Genomic DNA, 20066 nt, shown 5'->3' with positions numbered 1-20066 from the left:
TATATTAAAGATTTTGAATTTGAATAAATAAATCAGCTTATGTGGATATGTGTGTGTATACACAAATAACCTCTAACTGTTCTGTTATAGTAAGATGAAGCTTGTCTTATGCAAATATTACAAGTGTTATTTAACTTCTCAATGATAAATAAACAGATGAAATTTTCTTTGGAGCTAAATTCTATTAGTCCCACTCATTTCAAAGATTTTACAGTAAGACTGTGGCTTGACCACTTTCGATGTGTCTCCCAAAAGTAACAAAACTTGCTAAGAAATCTTAAAGCAGTGAAGGGGAGCAGAATTTGTCACCCCCAAATATGCCTTTTTTGGCAGAAAGACTATTTTAGGCTTGTTATTTTAAGAAACAGCAGACACAGGAAAAGCTCTAAATACCTAGAAGAAGTTACCCTTTTGTAAGAGACATTTTACATTTATAAAGGAAATATTCACTTGTAAGGGTGTCTCCCTCTCTGTACCAGAAAGAGGCGGATGACTAAATCTCTAGAAAGATCAATGGAGAAGGTGCCAACTTGAATCTGCCTAACAACCATCCCCTGGTTTACTGTGCTTTGCTTGATAATTTCCCATAATTGGCTCCCCTTCCCCTCCAAAATCTTTTGTCTTTAGCTGAAGATTACATTTAAGGTGATGTCTTGGGCCATTTAGGGACATTTGAGGAGTTACTTGTTTTCTTCCATGTATATAGGAGGTACACATTATGAAATTTCTGGGGTCTTTTTCTCATTAATCTGTCTTTTTATTATGGAGTGGGGGAGGGGGTCTCAGCCAAGAATCTAGAAAAGTAAAGGGAAAATTATTTTTTTTCCCCACAGCATGAAAGACTGACCATTAAAGCAAAATATTAAAATTTCACTAAAGCTGTATGGGCTTTTGAATTTTACATGGGGGATCAGAGAGGGGTTTTTCATGGAAAGTAATTCTGAAAGAAAGGTAAGGAGGGAAGGATGGAAGGAGGAACAGAGGACGGGAGGAAGGAAGAAGGAAATGAACCACACAGGGATTTGACTCCCTCTAACCAAGTTCCAAGTTCAGAGATATTAACAGGGCAGTAGCCAAACAACTAGGGATGAAAAAGAACTAATTAAAGGACCTTTGTTCAGATTATCAGGAAGCAGTTCTTCCATCCCCCTCCTTCCCACCTTCTCCCCTCTCTCTTTTTTCTCACCTACCTCCACTTCCACCCCTCCCTCTTTCTTTGTCTTTTCCCCTCTGCCTTTGAACTTCAACTTCATAGTGCGATGATATGAAGCTACAGTGATCCACCCTTCCAAATCTGAGAAAGGATTTAACAGGGAGAAAATAGAGCCAAAAGTTGGATCCCAGTCTTTCAACTAGCTCAACCCTGAATCAAGCTATACCTGAAGTTAATCTTGCTTAAGGCTATTCGTTGAATGAACCACAAAAATTCCCTTGATGCTTGGGTCAATTTGTGTTGGATTTTCCATTTGCAGCTAAATGAGTACCAAATGACACAACCCTGTTTTCCAGCCTTAACTCAAGATACTGAAACCAAAAATCTTCAGTTGTAGAATGCTAATTATACAACCTGAACTCCAACAAGCTTAGGACCATCATATCACCCTGTTTGTCCCACTCTTGTACACATTATCCACCTGCATGTCTCACCTCTTTGGATTGCTATATAGTCAATACGTGATTTCAACTTACAGTGGCAAATCATTATCATCAAATTGTTACTGATAGCACCAGTTCAGCAAGAATGAGTACTAACTTCACTCACACACAACTCACATGGATTCTCTCCATCCAAGAAACACTGAATCCCATAAAACTTACCACCCCATAGAAGAAAATTTTGTACTATGTGCTTTGAATTGGTTTGAAAGAGTTGATACTTCTCATTCCCAACATAGCTAGTATTTTATAGAGTGAATATGTGAACACATAAGACAGAGAAAATCTTTAGAATGACATCACACTGTATTTTGAGGGCTGCTTTTTAAAAATATTTCAAAAACAGTGATTATTTTCTTGTTCGTGGATCCCCAAATATTCAAACATTAAACTAAAATGTAAACACCAATAAAAATGAAATTAGTTTCTGTTCATAAAAATAGACTTTAGTGCTGTAAAGCCACATCCCCAAACACATATTTATTAACTAATGTACATATCAATATTCAAACAACATCTCTTGAGTTTACATTTTGTACGAAGTGTGATTTCACTGAAATTCCTTATTTTCCTTTAACAATGCCTTTGAATCTGTTTCCTTTCTTAATATAGGTACTTTAGAGACAATTATTTATTCCCTGTTATCAACTGTAATGCTACAAACATCGTCTCAAATTGAAGAAACTTTCCCCAACATCACTGGAAAATTTTGGTCATCTATTGCACACATCAATTTGCACATTTATTTTGATCTCGATAAAACAAGAAGTGCTACAGTCATATACTCATATGACTACTTAGAGAAATACTTTAATTTTCAACTAAGAAAAATACATTCGAGGAAGTATTAGAACTATTGAAAAAGTTATCAGGAATTTAAAAATGTTCTAGGCACAAATTAGTATGTAGAACCATAAATTTTCCCAATCAGTAAAAAAAAGAAAGTTACTAATTTTCTTCTGAATTCATTGAACATGTGCTCCATAAGAAGAGCAAATGAACTTACTTACAAAACAGAAAGAGACTCACAGACATAGAAAACAAATTTACGGTTGCCAAAGGAGAAGGAGGGAGGGATAAATTGGGAGTATGGGATTAACAGATACACACTACCATATATGGAATAGATAAACAACAAGGACTTACTGTATAGCACAGGGAACTATATTCAATATCTTGTAAGAAACTATAATGGAAAAGAATTGAAAAAATACAGATACATACATATGTATATGTATAACCAAGTCACTGCTATACATCTGAAGCTAACACAATATTGTAAATCAACTATACATTAATTAAAAAAAAAAGAAAAAGAAAAGCAGATAGGCCACAAAGCCACTGTTACACAAACGGGACCCTTTCAAGATACTTTAGCTAATCTGGGGCTTGTAATTTTCTTTTTTGTCCTTCAAAAGATCCCCCAAATTGTATAATTTTAAAACTCTGAACAGCCAGGATTTGTCCTGCCAATTAGAGAAGTGGTAAAACAATGATCATCTTCAGTTTTCCTAATCATGTTCTAAAAACCATGCACTATTTGGATTGTTTCTCTTGAAATATCATTTCAGCTAGCTTAAAAAAACTTAGTTATTCTAGATCTGTGTGAAAGCTTGCTTTTTTGTTAATGTAAAAAAAAAAAAACTTCCACATTTGTTTGGAAAGGAAAATATTGCCCCAGTACTGTCTTAGAAGATTTCTTCAATCTGAGGCATCAACAAAGTAAAGTAGAGAGAGATTTCCAAGCTGACAATTACTGAAGCCAAATACTCCACTCTGTCATATACATTATAAGGACATGTATTTTGCCAGTGCTGTTTGAGCATTCCATTATCTGCCAGTCAACGTGCAAAGTGCTAGGAATGCATTATTTCACTTCCTCCTCACAACAGGCCTTGGGACCTCAACATTAGCTCCAGTTTACAGATGAGGAAATTGATACTACTATGAGAAGGAAATCAACTTTAATGTATGTATATTGCAGTATGCAGCCAACAGAATAGGTACCCGGTTATTTTAGAATTCGGTAGTAGAAATTTCAAATGATCAGCACAACATATATTACCTATCTTATATTAAACTTCAAAATCACAGTGCAAAATGGCAGAAATAAACTATAAATAAAATATTTCATACTCCATATGTTCCAGGGAGACTTCAAATCTATAACAAAACACCTTTGTAGAAAATGCTGAGGTGAATGTGACACGCTTTCCCACGCACCCCCTCACAAATGTATCTCTTTTACTGAAAATAAAAACACTAAATTTGACTTTATTCATTTTGTAATTATGTATTTTTTGCAAATAAATAGTAATCAGAGAGCTATAAAACCATTATAATTGTACTGCCCCATGGCCTACACTCTGCACCTTATTATATCTGTAACAATATGTCAAATTCCTGTAGAGTAATTTGACACATAAATGAGAACACTATTATATAAAATGAGGTGTGTATGAAGTTCCAGAATAAAGTAATTGTGCAATCGAGATTTTATTTACAGAAGAAATGAATAGTAAATATGAATCACTGAAACCTAATTAGAAGGTAAAATGAAATCTTGGAGAAATGACAAAATGTCACTCTGAACCAAATCAAGCCCCAATGTAACTTGAAGAAACAAAGACAAATTGTCCCTTGGGCTTTAGGTGACTGGCATGATCCCTAGCATAAGAGGACAACCCTTTCAGAGAAACTTTTCTAAGGCAGTGATAAGTGGCTATAGGAGAAAACAGGCAAATCAAAATTAAGTCTCATGTACGTGCAGCCATGTTAGGAAACATCTGAGGAAAAAGCAATTTAAGGAAACTTAAGGCATTTGAGGGATCAGCAAATACTTCCAAAGGCTTAAGGAAAAAAATATACCCTTCTTCAAAAATCCATGAATCCAGGGATGGAGAGGCAGCATGCCTAAATATGGTAGATATTTAACAAATATATGTTAAAAGTATTAAAAAAGAAAAAAGGAGGCAGGGTTGTTTTCCAAAATTGGCATGGTGGCCAGCTATGTCCCATTACCCAATGTGGGGTGTTGGTTCTCGGTTACCTATTCCTACTCCAGAACTGAGTGGCTTAAAGTGACAACCATTTCATTTGTTCATGATTTCTGGGTCATCAGTTTGATCTGGTTCTTCTGCTGTTCTCACCTGGGTCACTCATGCAACTATAATTACCTGGAAGCTCAATGGTGTCTAGATGGTGTAAGGTGATGTCATTCACATGTCTTGCCACTGGTGCTAGTGTCACTTGGGCCACTTGTCTACAGCAGGGGATCCAATCTTCTGTGCATAATATTCACATTTCTCCAGGAGGGCAAGACTGAAGGATGCATGGCCTCTGGAGGATTACGCTTGGAAGTTACACCACATTACTCCTGTCGCAACTACTGTTCCAAGCAAGTGGCAAGAACAGCCCAGATTCAAGGGGAAGGGAGACAGACGTCTACTCTTGATGGAAAGACCTGCAAGGGATTTGTGGCTACTTTGAATTCACCAAATGACATAAGACAGTAAATCATGGATGGGAACAGACCACAGGGCTTTATCTAGAAATGGTCTGTTCTGCCAACAGATATATCTAGAATTAAGTGCCAGATTCTGGCTACTGTCAGGCCAAATAACAGCCATGAAATAGCAGTATAGAAATCTGGATACAAGGTGAGGAAATGAGTCTGTTATTTAACTTTTTTTGGCCCTGTCCCAAAGGGAGGAGGTAACTAGGGGTGAAGCCTGAAGCACTCATTAAGGACTGTGACAGCAGCCTGCAGACAAGAGGCCAGTGACCTGGAGAGCACAATTAGACAAATGCAAAAGTTCTCATGATAAACAGAGTGATCTCCACTTTCCTTCCAATCCTAACATTGACAGAATTTTCTGATTCTTCTGTACTAGGAAAAGTACTAAAGGGAACAATTATTTATTCATTGCTTAGATACACCAGCCAGTTTATAATGGCTTGCAAGTCTCTTTTGAAGATGGGAATTGGGAACAAGAGAGAGTAAAATCACCCCAAATCACAGTCTCATTTAGCAAAAAATAATCTGTATATGCTAATATCTGAGACTCGGGATAAAACACTTTCTTTTCAATATAAACAGCTACAGAATCCCTTAATGGATAACCATAAAGTCTTTCCTAAACTTTCCACATATGAAACATGGCAATTCATAAAGTGTCATGGAGGGAAAAGAAATTAAGAATAAGATGCATATTCAGAAGATAGTCATCCTCCTTGAAGGGGATTAAAAACACTTTTATATAATAATAAACAAAAAACAGGTTTAAGAGGTAGGAGAAATGGGAAATCTCCTAGAAATACCAGATACAGCATATTCTTTGGAATCAGAAATATGTGTATTTGAATTCTAGCCCAATTGTCTATTAGTCATATAATCACAGACAAATAAATTTGTCAGCCTCAAGTTGCTGCTCTAAAAGAATGTACACAACCATGGCTAAGCTGAAGGGTTACTGCAAGGATTAAAGGAAAGTCAAACCCAACAGTGCCTGACACAGAGTACGGTCTCAGGAAATGATGACGATGATCTTAATCACCATCATCATTGTCATCATCATCTAATGATATATTATAGAGATACATTAGCATCTTTCAGTGCTTTCCACAAAGTAGCGGGAGGAAAGTTCATGTGCTTTCCTCAACAGAGGAGGTCTTTGAATTTTAGTCATCTTCAGGCTCTATTGTGCAATCTTGTCATTTTGTTATTAAATTTCCATCAGTCAGTTAAAAAGAAAAACAAGCCCACTGGAAAAAAGTTGGTGATCTGAGCGCAAAGAAAAAAATTGTTTTTAATCATGCATAGAAGATAGACAGGGTAGAAAAGAAGTTGAAGAAAATTTAGCATTGGTATAAACTGCCTTAAACATGTCATGGATTGTTCCCTAAGGGCTTTCTGCAATCACTAACATAAAATGAGGGCCTGAAGTCGCTAAGAAAAGGTTAACTATACTTAGAATTGGGGGGTCAGTTTGAGTAATCATTAGCATTCCCATCAAAAGTAAAACTTCTGGGAAAAAAAACATTTTTAAACATGATGTCTAAAAAGAACAATATTCAAGATTATGGACAATGTCAAGAACCAGAAGACTCATTCTACAAGGACACCAGATGTAGTTTGACTGTCATTTCCTCCTTGTTGGAAATTTATGAGGTGACCTCATACGAAGGCTGGGGAAACTACCAGGAGACTAAAGATCGATTTTTTATTCAATAATGGAGGAGGTAACACAAATTAACTTAGTAAATATTCTAGAAATCAGTATCATCTAGGGTTAAGGGTAAATTAAGAGGCAAAGATAGGAGAATGCCATCAAGTCGGACTCAGGCCTGAGGCTGCCTCTCTGAAAGAACATCTGTTCCTCACTGTAGAAGGCAGCTTCCCAGAGTGGTATCTGCTATTTTGGCTTTTGTGTCTCAAGGGAGAAATGGCTAGCAAAGTAGCAAAGCATGCATTAAATAATGAAGAAATATTCCCTAAAGGAAGCAAAGGATGGACATTGAGTCATTCTTGTGTAGCTCAGAGGGCCCGTGAGACAGCCAGCCTATCAAATTGGGGTGAGGTGGAAATCTACCTTGTCTTACTTCATTTCATTGCTTTTCCTGTATATTATGAACACCACCATTACAATTTAAGTTACTTTTTTCTCAATATTTAGTGGAGAAGATTTAATTAATTTGATCCCTATGAGGAAATCACGTGATGTGAATGTTAAGAAAGCAATCTCAGGTATCTTTACTCATGCCTAGACTCAGAATGGCAAATACTTTAAATCTTGTCACCAAACTTGGATTGATGAGTTGTAGCATCTCAGAGGTACGTGTTCAAGACATATCCAGACATAAAAGGGAAGAAGGCATTGCTCAAACAGTAATATCTGGCATGAGTGCTAGATGGAGGGTTACTGCATGTATTTATTTCCTTTGGTCCAAAAGCAAGGAAGCAATGGTCCTGCTCAACTCTACACTACTTGACCCACAGTTTGTTGGTGCTGGTAACATGGAACCCATCTCAAAGAGGGTGATGATGAAGATTTATGATAGCTAATATTTACTGAGTGTAAAAGGCTTGAAATCATAACACAAAGAAAACTGTCCCAAACCTCTTTCGGTCAAGTTATGTTTAATCACAAGTACAGCAATCATGGGTTGGAGATCGTGAGTAACTCAGTTTAAGTATTTGAGGTACTGTCACTGGGGATCAGACTTACGGTGTGTCCCGTCTCCCATATTAAAATGAATTAGAAGCCACAGGATGCCAGATTTTTGGCTCAATCTCAAAAAGAAATTTTATAAGACTATATAAAAATGGAATAATCTGCTTTAGATGGAGTAATTTTGGAATCCCCGAAGGTACCCCAAGCTGAGTCAAGATGACCACAAGGCAAGAACACTTTCGAGAAAATTTAAGATTGACTCAGAATAACTCAGAAATTTCATAATGTCAGACCCAGCAGGGGTTAAAATGAATTTAAATGTGAATGTCTTGGATAAGCCATGCATTCTCCAGCATAACAGAGGTCCTACGTCCTAGTTTCTTAAACCCAGCCAGACTTCCTGCTTTACACCTTCTGCTTGGTCTCTGAGGACACTGGATGGCATGACCCCTGGTTTGGAAGAGCTTTAGCACTCCCTGGAATCCTGAGGGTCTTCGACAACAAGCATAAGCTTTGAAGACATTCAATTACCACTTCTTTTTCTTTTCTCCTTTACCCCCATGCCAGCTAATGATGATAATGATGATGGTGATGGTGATGATGATGATAACAACTAAGTGTCTTTTATTATTAGCTTCATTTTATAAGTGAGGACACCAAGGCTCAGAGAGGTTTAAGACGTGCTCAAGGTTACACAGGCCTGAGACGTAGGTATGTGAAATCCCAGACAAAGTACATGCTTTAACCACTGTGCAATAATACTGTTGTCCACAAAACACAGTTACAATTTCCTGACTTTCTGTCTCCCCTACTACAAAGCATAGAATATCAAAACAGAATTTTAAAATATCAGTTATTTTCAAGCTTATGCATTTGTTTGTATCTTTCATGTTACTAAGAAAATAATTTTCTTGAGGTGAGGATCCAATGTCTTGTTATATATGTTGTCAAAGTGCCTGACATTTGAACAGTCAATATAAGGCAAATATCCTACACAATTCCCATAAGCAACCCCTACTTTTCAACTTAAAGGAGGCACGTTTCTATTAAATGAGGCATTTCAGTTTGAAATATCTGTGAATATTGGTGATATCATGATAGCTGTTCATCTGTATGAAATAAAGCAAATGTCCTACTCAATACAGAGCTCAACTGTGCCATATAAATTATATGCATTTAATGCTGCTATACAAATGCCTTAGCACTAATAAAATAAGTGCACATAAATAACTTAATAACCTAGTTTTTACATCATGGGGAAAAAATAACAAAAAGAACTAATTCCTAAGAAAATACCACGGCCTTTACTTCCACAGAAGATACAAGCAAGTAAGTTTTAAACGGTTACAGAGTTGATATGGTTCCACTAGTAAATCACTTTAATGCAAATGTCCCATAACGTTGGAAGTGTTACCACTAAGATTCATGAAAAACCTACTTGGAGACAGGAAATGAGAAGTCAATATGGGTAAGGGAATCCAGAGGGCAACGGAGCAATGAATGGCCCTTTAAGGCTCTTTTCCTCAAAAGAGTCCCAAAGGGCAAAGTGAAGAAAGAGTAAATAGCATTGTTTTGGCTTCTTCTCTTGATTAAGTGTGCTAGTTCTAACTGAGTAACTAATGAACTAATTGGCGCTTTCTTTCACTCTTTTTCCAAGAATTCAGAAACCGCTCTCAGAGTTGAGGAAAGGATCCTATAACTTTATTCTTGTATCTTATTTCTTTTCTAGAGCTTTTTTTTTTTTTTTTTTTTTGCTGTAAAATCTAAAATAGATTCAACATTCAGTGGTAACTCTGCAATTGTTCTTCACAAGGATTATAATAACACCAATTTCAAAATGTTTCTTTGAAAGTCTTTTTAAAAGCAATAAATTACATACATGCTCCCACAAATAAAAGAAGAATAGCATGAGGTTTATGATTAGACAAATTTCTTTTATAAAAAGATGTATTTTCTATGAAGACTCTAATTGGCCAATTGCATTTTCCTCCCAATGTGACCAAGTTTGTAACTTAATAAACATAGGCTACCCAAGTCAATTTGTGAGAAACCTTACTGATGTGGTTTATAGTTTAAATAATAAAGCCTTTTCATGCGGATTATTTGGTATCAGTGAAATGATAGTGCATTTATATAACCATGTAATTCCTTTGTAATTTTCTATCACTTGTTAACCATCTTCATAATTAGTATTAAATTATGTCATAGATCAGTAAAAAGCATTCTGTCAGAACAGAATCTATCAGAACACTAAGATGAAAAAGCTTTAAAATAGTACTCTTCTCTGAATTAAATTCTTATTTTTCTATCTCCTGTTAGATGAAACTGGGTTTTCATAACATACAATTTATGTTGATAGAGCATAATAAAAACAGCACACCTCTAATCAGAATAGCTTCAATACTTATAAACATAATACTTCTTAATTTCACTATGCACACACCATGTAATGGACAAATTATACCGCCTTAGGTTTTAAATAGTCCTCAATGATTGAAGGATGCCACAGGGATGAAAATGTGGGCTACAGAAATATAATAAGTAGTCTCACTCCCAAGGTTTACTGAACAAGGCAGAGCTGTGCACATATGTGTCAGTGGAATGATTTAGCAAAATTACCTGTTAGTCATATATCCTAGAGGGTCACAATCACATCTATTTAAAGGCCTGAATTTATACCTTTATTATTCAGTGAAACATAAAACTTAGAACTGTTTATACTATACACAAAACTCTGAAAGTAATACCAGTATGTTACATTTCGGAGTAAATAGAAAATAAAAATCACTGGAATGAGTGGATAGATTAGCCAGTTAAGCCATTAGAAGGTTTCAAGTAGCTTTCTTCTTCCAACCTCAAAATTGGCAAAAATACTGATCAGCAATCTTATTTGTAGTAAATTTCCCTTAAAATAACTCAATAGTTATGATATAGAACTATGACATTGTAGTTTTTTGTAGAAGCAGGAACATTGCTGGGTATCTGCAAGCATTTCATCCCAACCACCTAACAACACAGCAACAGTATCAGCAGAAAGCAAGCTCCTAATTTCACCAGCTAGGAAACTCAGCAAAACTACGAAGTCTAAAGTGCTTCAAGCAGCAGGAGGAACAGAACATCGGTTTAAATGGACAAAAGGGAACTGATGGTCATTCATGAAAAGATGAAAGGCAGTTATAACATATGATGGTCATTTAAACGCCAGAGTCACGACCAGACATTGCTTTAACACCAAGAACAGACTGAATGACAGACGAGACAAAAATACTCGAGGAGGGGATAAGGGTGGGGAAATTTTCCAAGTGACCACAGCTCTTACTCTCTCCTCTTAAGAAAAGAGGAAAGAAAATCACCTCTGGCTGGTATCCATCAGAGAGATACCTTGAAGAACCCCTCCCAAAACACACAAGCACCGCAATCTCATATTTCAAATATGAGGTGTGTGTGTGTCATATATACATCACATGTTTGAGGGAGGAAAAGTGGTATGTGAAGCACAGAAGCCTGGTTGCTGCTCAAGGTCATTCTCCTCTTGAAAAGAGAAAATGAAAAAATGACCAAAAGAAATGGTTGGGGGACAGGAGTTAAATGACAACTTCTGTCCACCTGCATGTATGCTCATATTTGTCCTCATGGGGAGTCCTGACTTTCCTATTATTCTTTCCCTCTTAGTGAGCATAAGAGGGCTTACAAGGAAGGAAGATTTTGCTAGGAAATTTTCTGTCAATACTGTTGGTTTTAATCTGAGTGGATCAGGCCAGTTCTATGTACAACGCTGACCACTGGCAGTGGACTCAGATCTCCAAACTGGTGTGCACCTCTCTGTTTCTCCAGACAAGGGAGACGAGAAGGGAGGCAGAAAGCTCCATTTTTAAGGAACTTCTTTACATGAAACTCTGTGCTAGGAGATCTGTTTGGTTATGACATTTCACCTGTCCAGTCTGCACCAATGAATGGCATTTTTAAACATGAATCACCCCACAGTCTAAGTGTGGGCTTCTGAGCGTGTGGTATCTAGTTAATGCACTGGTTTTAAACTTTCTTGCGGATGAGGGCAGAAGGACAAGACTTAGCCTGCAAAGGACTGAATCCTTAATGAGAAAAGGCCAGAGTGAAATGAAGTGAGAGGGAGGTGGAGGAAAACACATTATTTTCCAAGTACTAATATTCTCCACTAGCATTCCGTCTTTCTTCCCCACCCTATGAATAGCTATGCCTTATTTGCTAACAAATAGTATGAGTATGATATAGTTTCTGTTGTAATATTCTGGAGAAATCTGGGGGACAAAGAGGTGTCCTTGTCATATTTTGAGTACACACAAATCAGTTCTCTGTCTAGGATTTTCTAAGTGATAGGAGAAATACAAATAAATTCACTAAAAGAGAAAAAGAAAAAAGATGAAAGAAAAGCAAAATCCTCACCTAATTCCACCCCAATTCCCAGTTATGTTTAGTTTTTATGCAGGCAGTATCCTTTTCTTTCTGGGCTTAGGAGGGCGGGGTAGGGGTGGGGGACCTGCTTTTCTGTTAAAGTCGGGTTATCCTCAGCATCCTTTCTTGGTTCTCTCTAGGGCTCCAAGTTGCAGAGCAAATCCAAAGAGTGGCCCTCAACTCCTTACGGTTTACTGGGGATTGCGGGAGAGGGGTTAGTCTTTCCAGTGGTATTTCAAGTGGAGATACAACAGGAGTAGAAATGACCTGATTAAATCCAGGAAAGCACCAGGGGAGAAAAGTGAGGAACAAATGGAAATCTAGGGAAAATACATTTAGTTTCTGGTTCTGGACGCCGAGAAATCGTGCAGTATCTGAATATCAAGGCACTTTTGCAGCCAGCTTTCATTCTGTGGACTTGAATATTCATTTACGAAGAAGGGGGAGGGGCTACCGGCGCAGGAAGTCGGGCGGGACCTCGCTGCCCTCCACGCGTGTCTCTCCACCTCCTTCCTCTCAAGTCCAGGCGGCCACCTCGGCCACGATGCGCCTGCTGTCTGCCAGGGGGCCGGCTGAGCTCTCCCGCCCCGCCCCAAGAAAGTGTCAACGCGGGCCTGGCAGCTGCAGTGGCGGAGCCCAGCCCCCAAGCCCGCTGCAAACGTGGCCTTGTAGCACCACCAGCCTGCGAGGGCTGCAGCAGCAGCTGAGCCCCATCTCCAGAGGAGTCGGGGACACCGACGCTCGGGGACAGTGAGAGAAGCTAGCTAGTGACCAGCTGGTAGTCTGCAAATGCCATCGTATGGAGATCTACAAAAAACGCAGCGAGCGGAGGAAAAGCAGGCAGGGCCCCTCCACTTTCTAAGCGGCTTGAGCAAAGAGAAACCCCACGAGCAGCCCCAGTCACCGGCTCCCGGAGCAGGGCGCCGTGCGCTCCGCTGGCCGAATCCTCCGCTGGGTGCAGCTAGCAGGCAGCTCCCGAAGGCGGGAGACAAACGAGCACTTCTCAGCTGAATTATTCAGACTGCCTTCACTGTCGAATAAAACATTGATGAGACTACTTTGGAAGTGCTCTATCTTGTTAATCCTAATGCCCTCGAGAAAGGAGTGAAATTTTCTGTAGGGGACGCAGCGGTGATGGGAAAAGGAAATGAGAGAAGTAAGGTGCGAGGATAAGGGGCTTTGGAAGTTCGCTAAATTTGTTCTGCCTCAGCCGGCCAAGGGAATCTCCATTTTAACAGATCAGACCCAAATATTAATTAGGCACAAGAAAATCCACCCTACTCCTTGAAATCAAGGCACTGGCAAGAATTTTCAAAATACATATTATACAGAGACGAACAAAAACAACAAAAATGCAGAACAAAATAAAAACAAACTAACCACACGCATACAAGCCCCCTCTCCACCACCGAGACAATACAGCTGGGGACCGTGTAGGGGTGGTGGTTGTGGTTTTAGTACTGCATCTCTAGATACAAAAATGACTTCTTTCATGGATCTATTTTGCTACATAAAAGCAAACCCTGACAGTTAAACACCGTATCTCAACACACACACACTCGTGACAACGAATTCCCTTCCATGCAAAAAGCAAGTTCCAAGAAAACTCCATTTCAGATTAAAGTCCCCAGATGCTTAATTTATAACTACTAAAGGATGTGGCAAGCTCGTCCACAATTAAGGAAAGGAAAATAACTTGGTACCAGAGGTACAAAAGGGTCAAAATGACCCTTGCCTGAAATGATGGGTGGAAACCAAACACCCTCTCGCACTCCTCAATCTGGGGAGGGTTGGATACCAAATGGTCCGTGGCAACCATAGCCTGAAGGAAACCCGGGATTTTAATCTCTGGCATCTTTAGACAGGTTCAACACGCCTAGCTTTCCAAAAACACCCCTTAGGTTGGAGCGTATCCATATTTTCTTAGCTTTCACTGCTAGATTAAGTGCTCATATAAAGATTTATATTCCACCTACTGGAAATTATATTACAACATCACAGAGCGCCCTTGCATACCCAGCCCTTCCTAATGATTTCAAAACATTAATAAGTAAAGTGGCCTGCAATGCAGATAAGACACGAGAAATAAGATCAGAAGGAAACTGGGTGAGGCGGGTAGCCGTTTGCTAGTTACCTGGTGCCTCGATAGGAAACACGGTCGTAGGAGGACTTTCTGCCCGCAGGTACAATCCCGGCAAGGTGGCTCCAGGTGGCTTTCACAGTCGTACGCGGGTCTCGCTCGTCACTTCGCTGCCCTTTGCCATAGCTCAGCACCCGCATCCTAGGGAGTCCGGAAGGCGGCTCCTGCCACTGCCGCCGCTGCCCGCAGGTCGCGCTGGGTGGGGGATCCGCGGCGATTGCCCCATGAAACCCGCGTTTCTGCACCCAGGGAGCGGGCAGAGGCAGGGCGGCCGCGCACGCACACACAGACACACACACTCGCACCCAGGCGCGCGCACTCGCATTCACACTTGCACACTCACACCCAGTAACAGCACCGGGAAGAAAAGCAAGGAGGGGACTGGTTCTTCTCACGATTGGCTTCGATGCTCACCGGACCACAGGCAGCGAAGAGAGTGGTCTAGCATAGCCGTTTGATCACGTTTCCTTCAAGTTATCCTCCAACCCAAATCCACGTAATTTAAAGAGCAGGTGACATTTTGATGGGGAGGAGAGAGCCAGGAACGGACTGAGGAAGAGTCGAAGAGTCGGGGATTTTGTTAAGCAGTTTGAAAGGCAATCCTTGTTACCTTGTTTGTGCAGAAACCAGCTCGAAAGGCTGAAGTTTGGGCGTCAAATTATGTGGACCGAAACGTAAATATCCTTTTGGCCAAGACAGGAAGGTCTGGATGCACAGAAACAAGACAGCTGCAAGACCCTCTGATGACCTTGTGATGTACCTGAAAGCGGGTTAATACTGGCGCTTTTCAAGCCTCTGGGTAAAGTGATCCACACAAAAGGGTCCACAGTTGAGCAGCCCTTCTGAATCCAACCGGGAAAACCGGTCTGGGCGTCCTCCGCGCTCTTCGAGAACCCGGGCATAGAGGGGCAGCGCTGAGTTAACACATTTGCTTCTGGGCAGTTGGATAAAAGACAGTCAAATGCATCAGATAAGCGCGCGCGCGCGCACACACACACACACACACACACACACACACACACACACAGAGCTAGTAGGAGAGTGGCTTACAAAAAAAAAAAAAAAAAGCCAAGAAGACTTCAAAAGGTTGAAAAGATCCAGAATATTTCCGGAAAAAGGAAGGGCCAGCAGGAAGGTTATGAAAAGCTTCCCAGATCTTTCATTCTTCCTCTCTCTTTTGAGTGTTGTGTGTGCATGTTTGTATTTCCAGGTTTCGTCGGTCTGCCCCACCCCCGTCCAGTTGCGCTTTTTTCTCCTGATACAAACCGACCGTGCAAAATGGATTATATGGGTGAAGTCTAGAATCCTAAGGGAGCAGCCAGCTGCGAAGCCATTCACATCCTCGAGGGAAGAAGGAAAAACACACGCAAAGACACGTACACCCGCGCGCACGCACACACACAGTCTTCAGTTCGGACCGCTCTGCACACGCCGGCCGCCTCCCTGCACGCCTCTGCACACGGCGCCCCGCCCGCTGCCCGAGGCTCCCGGGCGAGTCCGCGGCTCAGGCGCAGGGCTGGCAGCCCCGCTCCCGAACTGCGGTTGCTGCCCGAGCGGGCCGGGGTCTCCGGCACCCCGCGCCGGAGTGTTCGGACAACGGCAGCCACCTGGCGGGGAGGAACTGCGCCCCGTGCTGCAGCATGGAGGCGGCAGCGGCGGGCGCGCGGCCGTGGGCCCGGCCCTCGCCGCAGTGACGGGAGCTGCCGCGCAGCCTAGACTCCCAGAGTCAGGCGAGACCCCTGCCGGGGCTGCCTGGCCGCCCTAGCGCCTCCGAGCCGGGCGTGTTCCGGACTGATTTACCCAGGGCTGGAGGAAAGGGCGCCAGGCGCCAGCAAATCCCCAGGCAGGCGAGGCGCGGGGGCGTTGCAGGCTGGGGGAGGGGAAAAGGCAAAAAAACCTGGAGGATGAAGGCGAACTTCCAGAGGCGTCCCCAGCCTCTTGCGAAAGAGGTACTTGCCGACTGCCCACTGCCCCACGGTTACGTGATAAAGGAGTGTCACCGGGTCAGGCTGTGGCTGCAAAGGGAGAAGTCATTAGCTATTATTACCCGCCGAGAATATCGGAGACGGAGGGCTGCTCACTTGGGGTCCCAGTCACCTGCCATTGGCTTCTAGTGTCTCCTTAGTGGTAGGTGGTGGTTTGCTTACTAATCAGATGGGAGCAAAAAGCTGAAAAGAACACTGTCTTTGAGAATCAACTCAGCTCAGCATCATACATTATTGTGCTGCATTTGGCCACATTTTACTACGTCAGCGGCAGAAAGCAAGCCTAACAGTTACCACAAGCCAGGCCAGGCCACTAAGGTTACGGGACAAGGAAGAGGTCTGAAGCAAGAAATAGATGAGGGATGCGGAGAGGGCTAGCCAGGCCTCGCGGCGTGGGGGTCGGCTTCTCTCGCCCCAAATCCGTTTCCCTCCTCGACCCTATCACTCCCTCCCTCTCTCCAGTCCAGAAAAGGCTTCCTCCTGGGAATCCCGACTTTAATCAGCTGCTCTTATCTTCTGGCGCCAGGAAACCCGCGCTTCTGCACCCAGGCAGCGATCAGAGGCAGGGCGGCCGCGCAGGCACACACAGACACACACACACTGCTCTTTAACAGGTTCACCAGCACGTGGCCTTCCACTCCAGCGAGCCCCTCCCTCTGAACTCGGATCTTGGCTGGCTCCAAACGAGTTTGAACCCAGAGAGTGGAAGAGCTGGTAGTTGCAAAGGGAAGCTGTTTAATAAGGGCCTCTTCCTGGCGTACTTGGCAAAGCCACGTGTCAGTGGCCTCCTTGGATAGGACGCTCTCGAATTTTGCTACCAATCGAGCTCTCTCAGGCTTTAGCGTTGCCCTGCGGGTGCACAGACGCGCTCAGACTCGAGCACACCCACGGGCTCTCCCAAGCGCGCACACGTGCACCCACGCGTAAGCAGGACCCACACAGCTGCCTCTTTCAGAAAAGACCCCGAGGGGTGGAGTGCTAGAGGTGGAAACTGCTGGCATCTTCTACATCTTCCTCTGCTCCCCCTCTACTCCTCCAGGGCTCCAGGTCCAACCTGGGGTTTAAGAGTCGGCGCAACTCTTCCGGCTGCTTTGTTCGGAAAGAGCGCGGCTCTGGGGCTGCAAAACCTGAAACGCCTCCTCCCTCCGGGTCCGCTGGCGGCGCCGGGTCCAGGCTCCGGGGGGAGTTCGGCCCAGCGCGGGCGGCGCTGGACAATCCAAGTTCGAGAGCTGGAATCAAACTCTCGAGGCAGGGGAACTGTGCGGCCGTACCTCAAAAAAATAAACCAAAGGGATACCGCGGACAAATACATCAGCGGATACCACTGCAGTCAAGGGGACTCTCCACTAAAACTATATACGTTTCCTCTATGCCTTTATGTCCCCCGAAGTGAAAAAGTGGGGTTTCCGAAAAGTCCAAGGCAAGAACCAGCGGCGAACTAAGTCCAGGGACTCCCCGAGAAACAAGGAGAGAGAGTGCTCCCATCTTCGTTTCTCTTTAAACTTGGCCGCTTCTGGGACTTCACTGACGGGCGGCGGCGGAGTCGCACCAGCACCGACCACAAGCAGATGCGAGCGAGCACTTCCAAGTACTTTAGGACGCGGGGGTGACTCCTTTTTCCTTTAGGATTGTCCCACTTGCCACTCTTCCCTGCTGAGCTGATAGGAACCGCTAAGAACCAGGAGATAAAGGTTTGCAGTTCCCCCTGGGGAATCAAAGTATAGAGAAATGTTGAATGAGAAATCCAGAGACCTTGCATTGTTGGACTAAATAACTTTTCGTCTTCGTTTTCTTTTTCTTTTTTCCCTCTTTTTTTCCCTAGTGCCCAGACTGAGGTGAGGAGGGACACACTTAACCAACTGAAGACCAGACTTGGGAACAGGGCAAAGTTCAAATATCTTCTTGAGTGCTTCTAAGTAAAAGGAGTGTGTGTGTGTGTGTGTGTGTGTGTGTGTGTGTGTGTGTGTGTGTGTGTGTTTTGCATAAGATGAAATCAACGTTCTCTTAATGTAGGGAGTAGTAATTTTTAACTGTTCAGTCTTCAGTAATATTTAACTGTTCAGGCTGCAAGCCCTACCAAGCTCACAGAAAGCGTCCTCTCTTTAGTTTAGCCTTCCCGTTACACCTTATACATTGTATTTGAAAGTGCTTTCCACATTTCATCTTATCTCAAAAAAGCATGCTGGTAAAGCCCTATACCTTTCTCTCTCTAGGTACAGTAAAATTTGTTAATTTTCCTCCCATACAAGCTGATTAGAGTTTGCCAACAGAGAGAAAGAAGCAAGCTTTGTTTTCACTTTACAGTAGAAGGTAGTTAGACTTTTAAGGAGAGGCTAGGATATTCTTTCCCAAAGGATCTCAAAGTTAACAGAGGGTGATTTTTATTTTTATTTCCACCAAAGAAAAAAGGCCTCTGAGAAAAAAGGAGATGGTAATTTCTAGTGGGCCTATATAATTATTGTTGGCATTAACCAACTCTGAAATTGGTGTACTTTGAACTGTCAAAAAAATTCTTAGCTTATCCCCAAATCCAATGTTTATGCCAAGTAATTTTTAAGTGTTAGGCTTCTTCCTTTCCCAGATCATTTTTCTCAGGATCTTTGGTCATACATGTTGGACTGTGTTTTCCCAGAATAATCCAGAATCTTTTTAAAAGTTGGGTTTTGCTAATTTTAGACAGTAAATGGAAATATAAATGTTTTGCAGTTAAAATGATGACTACCAAAAGGAAACCTGAGTTTCTGGTTGTATTATTATTTAACATTGTTTTCCTGAGGTAGTGAGAAAGGATGATTAACTCTATTTTAAAATTGCTTTTAACAATTAGTTTGCTTTACCTCATGAGTTTTATTATTTCTGTGGTTTGAAATGTGTAATAAATTGTTATTTTAGTTCATTTTTTGTTTGTTGTATATTTTAAAAAGCTTGTTTAAATTGAAATTTTCTCCATCTTTTCTGGGTGATGAATTGCTATTGTGAAGAGCTTTTGATTCTTTTTCCTAACATAAAGTTCTCTGTTAATTCAAGACCAGGAAATGATGTGAAGAAACAACGGGAAAATACAAGTTTCTGAAATGAAGGAATAACATTAAAAAGAAAAACTTAGTGAAAATATAATAAATGAAATCCAACATCAAAAAATCTTTTTTAAAAAATCACTGTCAGAGTTGTGCCCTACATACTTTCGAAGTATAGAAAGAGATCTGCTTACCTTAGAAATATATTTTTGATGTTGTACCTGACAATATAGTCCAAAAGTACAAACTGTTCGCTATTAAATCTCACCAAAAACATGATTCAGCTGGGCTCTAAACAGTTGCAGACCTCACATGTTTCTGTCACCAATAATAAACAGATTTCTCATTCATCTATTTTGGATCTCCCCAAATCAAATTTATTTACTATTTAACATTCTTCTGAGCTACACAAGACATTTTCCCTTTTATTTTTAAATAAAAATAAATTTTCTATTTTTGTGTGATTTTTTTTAACTTGATTTGTGGAAAACATACATTTACTTTCCCTTCTTCCTCTGTCTTTCTTATATTTTTTAACCTTTATGGATCATGATAACTGCATACAAGGTGATTAAGGTGTACCTCATGAGAGCTGGAACTAAGAACCCCATAAATGACTGGCTGGGAGTGGTCATTTCTTTTACTAAGAACAGTGTTTTGGGGA

General features: G+C 41.5%; 1 protein-coding gene and 1 long non-coding RNA gene across 7 annotated transcripts in view; one reads left to right on the top strand and one right to left on the bottom strand.

The window, feature by feature from the left end:
• LRFN5 (leucine rich repeat and fibronectin type III domain containing 5) overlaps positions 1–16385 on the bottom strand; it is a 232500-nt gene extending 216115 nt beyond the window's left edge. For 3 of the 6 annotated variants that reach the window (XM_032481944.1, XM_014567411.2, XM_032481940.1), the window contains exon 1: positions 14395–15929. The gene's annotated coding sequence lies outside the window, so the exon portion shown is untranslated. Of the gene's footprint in view, positions 1–14394; positions 15948–16297 lie in introns of those variants that run through there. The other 3 variants (XM_032481939.1, XM_032481941.1, XM_032481945.1) reach the window with 3 other exon arrangements.
• Positions 16386–17131: 746 nt separating this feature from the next.
• On the top strand, positions 17132–19281 carry LOC116664253. The gene is made up of 2 exons (XR_004320673.1): positions 17132–18076; positions 18208–19281. It is a non-coding gene; the product is annotated as an uncharacterized LOC116664253 (long non-coding RNA).
• The last annotated feature ends 785 nt before the right edge of the window (positions 19282–20066 follow it).

This window comes from Camelus ferus, chromosome 6 (genome assembly GCF_009834535.1).
Source record: "Camelus ferus isolate YT-003-E chromosome 6, BCGSAC_Cfer_1.0, whole genome shotgun sequence".
NCBI lineage: Eukaryota > Metazoa > Chordata > Mammalia > Artiodactyla > Camelidae > Camelus > Camelus ferus.
Note: the sequence above shows the minus strand (reverse complement) of the source record. Positions and strands in the feature narration are given on the sequence as shown.